Raw genomic sequence first — 12,349 nt, forward strand, 5'->3', positions numbered from 1 at the left:
GAAGCATCTGGAGTGGTCGAGTAAATCAATAGTACTATAAAATACGGGTTAGGGAAGGTGTGTGCATCCACATTACTGAAATGGCCTGACGCTTTACCCCTTGTACTGATGAAGCTAAGAAGTATTCCTGACAAAAAGACGGGGTTGAGTCCTCACGAGATTCTCATGGGAAGAGCAGTGAGACAAGCATACATACCAGCAAACAAATTGATGAGTTTATCTGATTATCTGGTACTCGATTATTGCAGAGGATTGACTGTTCTCGTATGTTCTGTGTCCCACCAGGTTGGAGAAGATGCCACTACAACACAGCCAAAACAAGTTCATGATCTGAGTCCAGGCGAATAGGTTCTTGTCAAGAAGCATATAAGGAAATTGTGCTTAGAACCCAGGTGGACGGATCTTATCAAGTCATACTGGTGGCGACAACAGCAGTGAAGTGTTGTGGTTTGCCAAATTCGATCCATGCGAGCCATACCGGGCGAGCCCTAGGGCCACCTGAACTACAAGGAGAGTAGCACCTGGTAAAAAAAGAACAAAGAACAGTGGTTGAAGTGGAAGTGTGTAAAGCTGATGAATCTAGAGTCACAGATTGTGACAATCAACCAGATGATGAACAGCCGAGCACTCGTGAAGTAAAGTGGGCACCAGGTACTAGGTCTCAAAAGACTGCTGCTGAGCCAGAAGAAAGTAAGTTCACTGTTAATCAAGAACCAAGTGAGTTCACAGCTGAACCAGAAACAAGTGAAACTGCTGTTGAACCAGATGGAAGTGAATTCACAGTTGAAAGAGAAGTTACTGTCGAGACAGTAGAACCAGAAGTTGCTGAAAATCAGAAAGAAGAGCATATCAAAGAAAGGCCCAATATAAGAACTTGTGAACCAGACCACAGAAGGTGAAAAAGTAGTTCAAACCAAGAAAACAAGAAAGGTGATAATTGGGCAGGTGGAGTGAAAAGTCTGAAATATACTCTAATGAGGAGAAAGTCAAAAAGAAGACCAGAACAAAGTAATGAGGTCTCAAGTCAAACCGAACAAGAAGAGTCAGAAGAAGAACTAGTACAAAAAAAGGAGAGTGAGAATTCCAAGCAGAAAATACATGGCACCAGAATGGACCTACGTCATTTTGGAAGAAATTGAAAGTTCTGATCCAAGTGAAGAAAAAGATAGTTCTGACACTGAACAAGTTGATGAAAGCAAATTGAGACCACCTTAAAAGAACTGTGAAAATGTAAAAGTGGTGAAAAATGTTAACTAAAAGAACAAGCATTGAAAATGCAATAGGTCTCGCCTCTGATTAAGTTAAAGCCATTTGCTTTGCTGATGGTATTGTATAGTAAAGCAAATGGCTTTAAATTAATGAAAGGCGAGACCTATTGCATTTTTAATGCGTGTTTTTAAATGTCCTTGGTGAATATTGCCCATGGGGGGATGAAAGGGTAATCCCCAGCCTATTGCCTCTTAGAGGATGAAAATGTAGGAGGGTGCTTAGCTGGGGTCAGAAGGGGCTCCCCTAGCTAGGGCTAGGGGAGCCCCAGTGGTGGTAGATCAGTGGTGGCATGCTAGTGGGGCACATGTGTGGAGGCAATGGCTGAAATTAATTTCCATGCAGAAAATCCCCATAGGAGGGTTGCTAGAGAAAAGAAGAGGGTCTACACTTTCCCATGGTGGCTTCCCGTGCATCCAAAAGTATATATCCCCTCCTTCGGCCCCCGGGAGGAGCTCAGCTATCATAAAGACAACTACACAGCTAGTGCGTGAAAGATAAAAAAATTCCAGAAGACTTTGACAAACCATTGATAACGAAATGTGTGCTCACCCTCCTACCTTGCCAATCAATTTTGGCCGGGAGGGACAGAGGCTCCCTCTGTCGGGGGGATGAAAGTGAAATGAAAAGTGCTCAGGGAGGAGAAAGTGAAATTAAATCTTAGAATATGCGCCCCAGCGATTCTCGCAAAGTGATGGTGACTTGAGCGGTAGAATAGCAGCTCGTTATCTTTGGCAGTATTCAAATATGTTCTGTAACATTTCAAAAGTATATTTCTACAACGGTTCCCTGTTTTCACTTTTCTGTTGTTTTCTGTACTTGAATTTTTTAATTTGTGAACCCTTGATTAAAAAAGCTGTGGTAAAACTTCTTAAAGTGTTGCTTTTTGTATACACGTTACTACTGCATGGAGGAAAACAATTGGAACGCTGCAGCTGTTATTTCACATTTTTCTAGAGTATTCTCCTTTCAAATAGATATAGTTTTTCTCCTATGAGGCCAAGACAGCCGGTCTGATAAATAACATTTGGGGTTGTCCAAAACTCCTTTGAGAAGCGGTCAGTGAAGAACCGAAGCAAATCATATTTTAGATGTGCTGACATCACAGTCACACATTGCTACTGCATGATGGAAAACTATTGGAATGCTGCAGCTGTGATTTCACATTTTTCTAGAGTATTCTCCCTTCAAATAGAAATAGTTTTTCTCATAAGAGGACAAGACAGCCGGTCTGATAAATAACATTTAGGGTCATCGAAAAGTCCTTTGAGAAGCGGTCAGTGAAGAACTGAAGCAAATCATATTTTAGATGTGCTAACGTCACACGCACACGCTACATGCCAAGTTTGTCAGAGATTGACCTTTTAGTGTAAAACAGCATGAACATGCATACTTCCTGAAAGTGAAAGGGCTGTGTGCATTCCCCGACTCGAGTGGTAGAATGGCAGCCCGTTATCTTTGGCAGTATTCAAATTTGTTCTGTAACATTTCAAAAGTATATTTCTGCAACTGTATCCCGTTTTTCACTTTTCTGTAATTTTCTGTACTAGAACATTTTAATTTGTGAACCCTTGATTAAAAAAGGTGTGGTAAAACTTCTTAAAGTGTTGCTTTCCTCGTTTGCTTTTTGTATACACTTTGTCAGGAATCTGCGAACAGCAGCTAGTATTACTTCCTGTTTGGTTTGTTTGTATGTTCAAAACAAATACATTAATCATGTCCACAAACCTAACATGTCTATTTAAAACTGCATTGCGAAGTGTCTATTGAAAGCTTTATTGTAATCCTTTTTATTTGGAAATTCCATGTTTAACTTGCCCTTTAAATTCCAGTGTCATGTTGGTTTTCACGCGCTGACAGGAGCGCGTCATGTTTGTTTTTCACGTGCTGGCAGAAGCGCGATCAAAGGCTTCTCCTGGTTGCCAGGAAGCCTACCGGCTGGCAGCTAAACACGTGTTGTTAACACGCACTTGGTTATGCGGTCGACCAACTCAGGCTATAAATAGCCGCGAGACAAGGATTTCTCGCTTGTCTTTGTTTCTTCCTTTTGAGAATTGGATCGGTTCACCTTCTGGCATCGACCGTGTAGAGGCTTCCTGATCTCCAACGCGGGATAAGACACATTCGCAGAGCTAGGTCCTGAACTTTAATGACAATGCTTAATGCTAATTAAAGGCGGAAGAATTTTATTTTCTGGACACTTGGGTATTTCTTTATTTTGGAATATTTGGAACTTGGATACTTGTGCGGAAAGAGTTCTTGTTGGTTCCTCAGATTATTAGTCAAGTTGAGATTGACATCTGTTGCGCTTTGTTTTTAGTATCAGCTCTGATTGTAGTGTAGTTCCTATAGTCCCAATAGGCTCTGCGCATTGGAATAATAAATCCTCTAGATTTGGCGTAGGACTTATGTCGACTAGGTCTCTATTGAATATACTAAACTTAATTGTGTGTGTGCCAGCTAACTCAGAGGTCACTAGAAACTTTCTAGAATACACAAAAGGGATTCGTTTCTGACAACCGCATAATCATGACAACTTTGTTTCCCAAGAATAAGAAATATATCTCTCAGAGTCGCGGAAACAGTCGTTAAGTATTTCACTCAGTCAATCCTACATGCTTCATTTCAACAGAGTTACGGAGAAATAGAGAGACAGGCGTTTTCAATAAAAGGGTTTATTGAACAGTCTTCTTTCTCATGCAAGAGAGGTGAACTGCTACAATCGTTATGCAGACTGCAAATTATAATGTGTACAGCGTAAACAGTGATATGAAATAATACTGTAAGAGCATTGTATGATTTCTAAGCCATAAAAAAATACATACATAAATAACACGGACTAAAATACTCAACTGGTGCTTCTAAAATACACCTACCCCAATGTACCTAACCTAAGTCTAGTACGAGGGAAGAAGTCAGTATTGTGTAGCATAGGTTTAGTTGTTTTTGCCAAGACTCTACCAAAGGGTTCTCTAGGTTCTAATCAGCTCCATACCTTTGTTTAGAATGAAGGAGGTCTGGTATCTCTGCCTCAGGACTCGATTTCCCAACACCCCGCAAGGGGGGGCTTGGAAACACTAGAGCTGGATTCTAGGCAGGAGAAGGACAGCCTCTTAATAAGTGCGTCAGCTGGAGAGTCGGTTTCCTTCGGCACTTGCTGTACCGAGCTGCGTCGGGCAAGTAGATAGTCGAACTGCTCCGAACCACCGTAGTTTGCCATAGCAAGTGAAGGCATATTTATACCTTGAAGGTGTTAAGAAATGCCATAGCTTGTCAAATGTCCAATCCGTCATGTTGTTCATCCAGGATTGGATGAACTGCAACCACCTCAAACTCAATCCGGACAAGACAGACTTAATCCTGACCAGAGGTGGTTGCAGTCCCTGGTCCCCTTCTCACTGGCCCTCCTCACTTGGTGCTCCCCCGCTTCCAGTTCCCAAGGTCAAGACCCTTGGTATTTTTTTGAATCCTTTACTTTCCGTTCACTCTCAGGTCAATTCGGTTGTTTCCTCCTGTTTCTTTTCCCTTAGAATCATTAGGAAGATCTCTCGCTTTTTCTCTCTACCCGCCCTAAAAATCATAGTGATGGCCATGGTGCTCTCGCGCCTTGACTACGGGAACATCATCTATAATGGCGCTCCAGCCTACGCCATTCGCTGCCTGCAGCTAGTGCAGAACCAGGCTGCTCGCCTGATTCACGGCCTGCCCAAATACCATCGAGCCACCCCTCTATTGCAGGCCTTGCACTGGCTGCCGGTGAAAGAGCGAGCCTTGTTTAAGCTTGGCTGCACCACCTTTCAGGCTAAAATGGGCACCGCCCCGGAATTCATTTGCTCTGCCATCACTCCCTACACGCCAGGAAGAGAGCTTAGGTCTACTCATCAGGCCCTGTTAACCATCCCCCGCTTCAGCAAGAAAAAGACTGGCGGTACGAAATTCGCAGTGCTTGCTCCTACGTTTTGGAATTCCCTTCCGACAGAGCTCCGTATGTCATCCTCCTACATCGAGTTCCGGAAGGGTCTCAAAACTCTGCTCTTCTCCCGAGCCTACAATGCTTAAACCCCCTCCGCTCTTGCCTGCCTCCTCACAATCCAAAAAGCGCCAAGAAACCGCATGGTATAAGTGCGCTATAGAAATGTTTTTAAATTCAAATTAAATTCAAATTCATGTAAAGTCGGGCATATGAACTTCAGGAAAGAACCCCTAGGGAATAGTTGTTCTTTGTAAAGTGTATGAGTTCTTGGACAAATCAATATTCAGGCAAGGGGAAGTCCCTGACTGCTTAAGCTGGTTTTCCAAGAAGTCATTGGTAGCCATGCCTGTATTTGGGTAGCATGGGCTATGCCTAAATAAGGGCTTGATTTGTATGCCTATATAAGGGCAATGTGAATTGTACCTATATAAGGGCATGAAATGAGAAAATTCATTCGGAACTTTAAACGTCATACAACACCCACTCCACTTTCTTATGTACGACATTACTAAGTTCTAAACACATTAAAACATATCCAAACATGATGTGTTAAAACCCACCCAAAAATACATAAAAATGCATTGATACTGGTTGTACACGAAAAGCAATTGTGCTGTACGCATTTAAAGCAATGTTTCATTCAAAGCATATAGATGACATTTGAAAATGCTATCCGAATGAATCACGAAAATACATTTATGAAATGGCTCTTAGTTACAGAAGAAAATGTTGAGACCATTCCATGGTAGATTATATAAACTGGTTGATTGTGGACAAGGTCAAATATTGTCTTTTGGAAGTTTTAAAAGAAATCTAGTTCTCTATGAATAGTTCTACTTTAAGCAGATTACTTTGTGCCAAAAAATGAAAAATACAAATTTGGAAAAACAAAAGTTTGATCATAGAAAACATAGAGTTCCAAAGTTAGAAACTTTGTTTTGAAAAATGAAGGTCTAATTCAAAGTTCCTCAAAACACTGGGTGCCAAATCAAAAGTCAGTCTTATTGTTTGGTGAAAACATCAAATCTTCTAAGTCTGAAAAGAATTTGTCTACCATTGTAGTTGAAAGTTGGATTACCTCATTAAGAATACTAATTGCACATAGATGTGAAGCATCGCCGTCAGCGTTGGTCACGTTAGCAATGTTCATATTGGATAGTACCTGTGTGCCGCTCTCCTCGCGTACCTCACGTCAGCATTTTGCGTCCGTGAGATCTCAATGAATGCCGTCATCAGAATTGGTAGCCGCTGGGGACAACACAGTGCATGAGCCGTCACTGGTCCAAGCAAAGTATCAACATCCGTTGGCATGACTGATGGGAGTGTGAGACAGATGTCTAACATGCATTCCTCTCCACACAGCAGGAATCATAGAACAGGTAAGATGCAATCTTGACAGATTGGCCTGAATGACATAAAACCATGTGATATTCAGCTCTCTTAAACGAGTTAATCCCAAAATTTGGACTATGCGCTCACAACACTTCATCGCCAGTAGAGTATTTTCCACAGTGATCTGGGTGTCTGCTGTGGATTGGATTGCCATATCGAAGCAGTAGGAGCAAAAATAGTATCCCTGCAGGGAGTCCCAAAATGAGAGGCAATCCGCCAAACACAGAGTGCACGAAGTTTGGAAATATTCCTAGGACTGCTTCAAAGGGTGCTAACAGTCCCGAAAAAATTGTCTTAAATACATGTGCAATACCACTTGTATCAGACATGTTTATGATACGACCTAACATTTCTGAGAAATGTACAGGGCAGTTAGTAGTTAATAGGGTGTGTATCTCTCCAGAAGTCCTTGCGACTTGCAGATCATACGTCTCTTTAGCCGAGGTCAATGGTACAGTTTTTTGTAAAAGAATGGCTTTAATTCTCCTTAAAGTATCAATTTGTATAGAAGAGATGTTCAGTGAAGGCCATAACGGCGGCTCCTGGTCTGTCTTGGTTTTTGGAAACAATACTTGCATACAGCAAGTGAGCCTGGCTGACACAGTTACAAGATAGGCTACACCTGGCAACATGCCACAGCAGCTGTGATCATTCAACATAATGTAACTTCCATTAGAAAGTTGCCTAAAAATTGGATCAATCACTGCAGCTGGTGAACCTTGCAGGTGGCAGGATAAATTGTTAGAGGAACCATCACAGTTTATACCCTGACATAGGAGAGAACGGCTCAGTGCGTTTTCACAATTATTACCACTAAGAAACACTTCTTTCCCCCACTCCAACATCTGTGTGTGTATGGTAAATCCCAGGATGTCTTGATGTATTGTTTACCCAACTTTTCATATAGGCCTGCTGGTATACGTTTTAAGCAATACTGAAAATGGAAAATTGTAACAGGCAGAATGATTGTACCGTGTATTATCCATTCAATGGCTGGTTTATCAGCTACTGTAAATGGCAATCTTTGCAGTTTTTCAATGCTCAGCACCGTATAGTCTGCACCCCTCTGTGCCATTTTCATCCGTTTATCAGTGAGATTGCATTCTGAAAACAGTGACCTAGTGTTGATTAAACGCCAAGGCCTGTAGCCTGAACAAAGGTTTTGTAACGTCCAGACTAATAGCATTATAGAACGTAATTATGACTGACCATGTTGCAACATGACCAAGTCCTGTTCCATTATGTCTATGGCAGAGGATACTATGCAGTCCAAAGAATATATCCTGAACGACATTGTCAACTACAGAGAGAGATTTCTCTAAATGAATATGATCAATTTCTCGTATTCGTTCTGCAGTCTCTGCTTGCGTAATCTTCCATGCTTCATTATACATGGCATAGATACCGGCGAATATAAACCGTTTATGACGCGGTTTAGTAGGTCCTTGTAAGAAGTCCCTCAGGTCAGCGCCATCTTTAAGTAAAGATAAGTGTTGTTACATCCTTTAGTGTAGACTTGTGTAACCATTCAAGGCACAGTTTCCCTACGCTGTATGTTGTTACTATTCCTGGATGCTGTCTCTGAACATATGTTGGATCTGGCCTAGTGAATGTGAACCCTCGTGTCTTATTCAGGAATCTATCTTGACATTTTTTGTGTGTCTGTGGGCCAAATTAACAATGTTTTCCAATCTGGATCTGTTCTGTTATGAAGCAAAATAGTATGTACGTCGACCACCCCCTCTGAAGTGTTACTGCTATCAGGTGTAGGTGTAGGTATTGCTGGTTTGTTTAAATCTTTTGTCTTGGCTAACCCAAGACAAGATGTCTGTTAGACAGTGTCATTCAAAAACATTATTTGCTCCGGGATGGTGCAGGCTCTAAATAAAGCTTCTAAGCCCTGCACCTGCCAGTCTTTTGTGCCCCAGACAGTTTTTGTCTCAATGTTGTCTTTCCAAAAGTCGAAACCTAACGAAGACAGCTGAGCATTAAAGGCTGCAGAATAAATTTGCTTGGTATTAGTCAACATACTTTTCATTCCTGTCCAATTGACATTTTTAAAGTAAAATGATACTGGATTTGAAACATTAAAACCTGAAAAGTATGGAAATTTGCCATAAAATGTTTTTGAGCTACCCTTAGGTGGCGTTGGACAATATTCCCATTGGTTATAAGTAAATGCATTTCTAGGATTTGCAGATTTATGCAAGAAATGATGACCATAATGAGTATAACAATACATTTGTTCATAATCTGACGAACCTTCTAAATATTCATGATTATTAAATTTTGCAGACATTTCTAAGTCTGACATCATATTATTAACAGTCTTGAAGTCCCAATCATCAGAAAAGATTAAACAACGTCATTCAAGGAAATCTTGAACTGGTGTAGAATCTTCAACAGCTCTGCCGGACCAAAAATGTCATATTCTGTTCTGTCCCAAGCTATGCCACCAGGTATAGGAACGGCTGTGATGTTCACTGATGACAAGTCTCTTTGTTCACGATGAGCTGATTTGTGTGGCTGGAGGAGTAAGTTGATGTTCTTACTTGCTGTGTCCTTTTTAACGTATCTTCCATTTATCACCATTCCCAAAGTAAATACAAAGTCAACCAAAGTAGAAGAAAAAGTACACACAACACAATCTATCGTTCAATCCATGGTGAAACCATATACGTCTTTTCCAGTTGCTGAAAAAGTTATGTTGCTTGTTCTTTCAAAGTTCTTTTAGATGGCGTTGTTTCAGGTTCGCTGGGATCCTTGGAAAACGTATTAGTTAATGAAATAGCCAGAGGTAGTTCTGTCAATTGTAGGGATTGTTTCAGGATTCGTTAAAATCGCTGGAACCACTTGATCACTTGTTACATTTGTATAGTCAGATGCTATTTCATTGCAGACAGGCATTTCTTGACGAACTGTTATTTGGGTCTCAAGAGGTACAAGTTCCATGGCTTTGTTGCATAGTCCTTCTTTTCGCACGGCCGATTCTTCAAAGGTGATGAGTCTCTAAGTTTGAACCTCATGGATAGTATCCAGATTAGGGCATCTGAAACATCTTTGGAGTCCACTTGGCCTACTACTTATGATCGGCCACATGATGTGGTTTTACCATGTTGATGGACACAAACCTGTTCTCCTTTCTTCCAGCAAGGGACGGCAGTAACACTGTTCTTGATCCGTGGATGGCTAGGACAGGTACTGTTGTCTGTAAGAAGGCCCAAATTCCTTCTTGTCTGTGATCTTTTCTCTGACTAGATCCCCAATCTTTGGAATCCAGACAGATCTTGCTGGGACGGTCGGTTTCTCTTCAGTGGTAGTTGGCCACAGGAACACGTTACTTTGGCTTTTTCTTGTTTCATTTAAGTCCTGCAAAACAGCCAAACGATCTTTGATATCAAAGGTGTTTTGTTCTACCACTGAAGTGTGACAATCGAGATCTGATATAATCATTCTTGTTCCAAAAAGGATTTTATATGGAGTGATTCTCTCTAGAGAACTTCTTAGATGTTTGACACACCAATCACCCGAGCCTAATACCCTAGCTGTTATAGATTGCTTTATGTCCCGTTTTTTTCTCTCCGCTACCGAATTTCCCCAAGGATGGAATGGACTAGGGTACCGCAATGCAACGCCCAATTTAGCCATGGCCTCCTTGTAAGCTCAAGAGCTAAATGCTGGATCCTGGTCAGAATGTAGCGTGCTGACTGCGTATGTACCGATAAAGACTCGCAAATCTTTTATAACAGTTTGAGCGTCAGCCGAGCGCTAAGGCCACATCCAAATAAATCTTGTCTTAATATTTGTGGGCCCGCATTTGTCCATAGGGACGTCTGCGTGTAGAAAGTCTAATGCTGTCTAACGATGGTGTCTGCACTGGGCTGGCTACACTGCAGTCAGGTATCTGGCGGCGTTCTCTGCTGCGATCTCTGTTGCAGTCATGGCAATTAATTGCAAATGTGTGAATGTGACCATTCATCCCTGGCCACCAGACGTCTCTTTTAATTCTAGTATAGATTTAGAGATCCCCTGATGTATCAGACCCTTTCCCAAATGTGCTTCTTCTATCAAAGCTACTCTGGCACACATGCATCAAGCATTTTTGTAGTCGCAAACGGTGCGATTACTTAAAATCGGCCGTTTGCGAATGCAAAAGTGCTTTTTGGGATGCATGAAGCAATTTTAGAATTCGTAACATTGGCCCACATGCATCAAGCATTTTTGTAGTCGCAAACGGTGCGATTACTTAAAATCGGCCGTTTGCGAATGCAAAAGTGCTTTTTGGGATGCATGAAGCAATTTTAGAATTCGTAACATTGTTGCGAGTTCTGAAATTGCGGGTGCTTTTAAGAAGTCGCAGATGTGCGATTTCTTAAAAGCAATGCATCATTACTTTCACAAGTGCAAAGTCGCAATTAGGGTGCCAAATTTACCGAGTGGTTGAACCACTCGGTAAATTTGGAAAAAGTGTTTAAAATGCTGCAAATGTTTTTTTTTCTACATTCATGTTTCACACACACATGTCCTTGGGACATGTGTGTGTGAAACATGATGCGAAAAATACATTTCAGGGGTGCATGGGGGGGTCCTTTGGACCCCCCCCTGCACCCATGAAATTTTCAAAGTGCCACTCGCAATTTGCTGATGCCTTCCCATTGACTCCTATGGGCCTTTTGGCCCATAGGAATCAATAGGAATTGCGAAAATGCACTTAAGAATTCGGTATTCATTTGGGATTCGGTAAAAATTGCGATTTTTACCGAATCCCAAATGAATACCGAAAACAATGATGCATAGCATTTTGCACTTCTTAATTTGCGATTCCTTATTTTTCGCAAATTAGGAAGTGCAAAATGTAACAATGATGCATGTGGGCCTTAGTTGCGAGTTCTAAAATTGCGGGTGCTTTTAAGAAGTCGCAGATGTGCGATTTCTTAAAAGCAATGCATCATTACTTTCACAAGTGCAAAGTCGCAATTAGGGTGCCAACTTTACCGAGTGGTTGAACCACTCGGTAAATTTGGAAAAAGTTTAAAATGCTGCAAATGTTTTTTTTTCTACATTCATGTTTCACACACACATGTCCTTAGGACATGTGTGTGTGAAACATGATGCGAAAAATACATTTCAGGGGTGCATGGGGGGTCCTTTGGACCCCCCCCTGCACCCATGAAATTTTCAAAGTGCCACTCTCAATTTGCTGATGCCTTCCCATTGACTCCTATGGGCCTTTTGGCCCATAGGAATCAATAGGAATTGCGAAAATGCACTTAAGAATTCGGTATTCATTTGGGATTCGGAAAAAATTGCAATTTTTACCGAATCCCAAATGAATACCGAAAACAATGATGCATAGCATTTTGCACTTCTTAATTTGCGATTCCTTATTTTTCGCAAATTAGGAAGTGCAAAATGTAACAATGATACATGTGGGCCTCTATGTTTCCTGTTTGGAATTACTCTATCACCCACTCCAGGGATTCGAGCAAAAGGAACGGAGTTTGCGTCAATTATGTATGAATATTTGAGTTGATATTTTTGAGGTAATGCTGCACCGCTGCCTTTGCTTGTAGCATTGACAGCTAGTATTATTTAGCTGTCTATTTTCATTTTTGAACGAGTGATTGCAGCTACGGAAGCCCTTTGCACAGCTGCCTTCCCGGCTTCATCAGCCAATGAATTTCCTGCAACGTGAACGCCATCACGTTGATGACTCAG

Source organism: Lissotriton vulgaris, chromosome 3_1 (assembly GCF_964263255.1).
Source record: "Lissotriton vulgaris chromosome 3_1, aLisVul1.2, whole genome shotgun sequence".
Taxonomy (NCBI): domain Eukaryota; kingdom Metazoa; phylum Chordata; class Amphibia; order Caudata; family Salamandridae; genus Lissotriton; species Lissotriton vulgaris.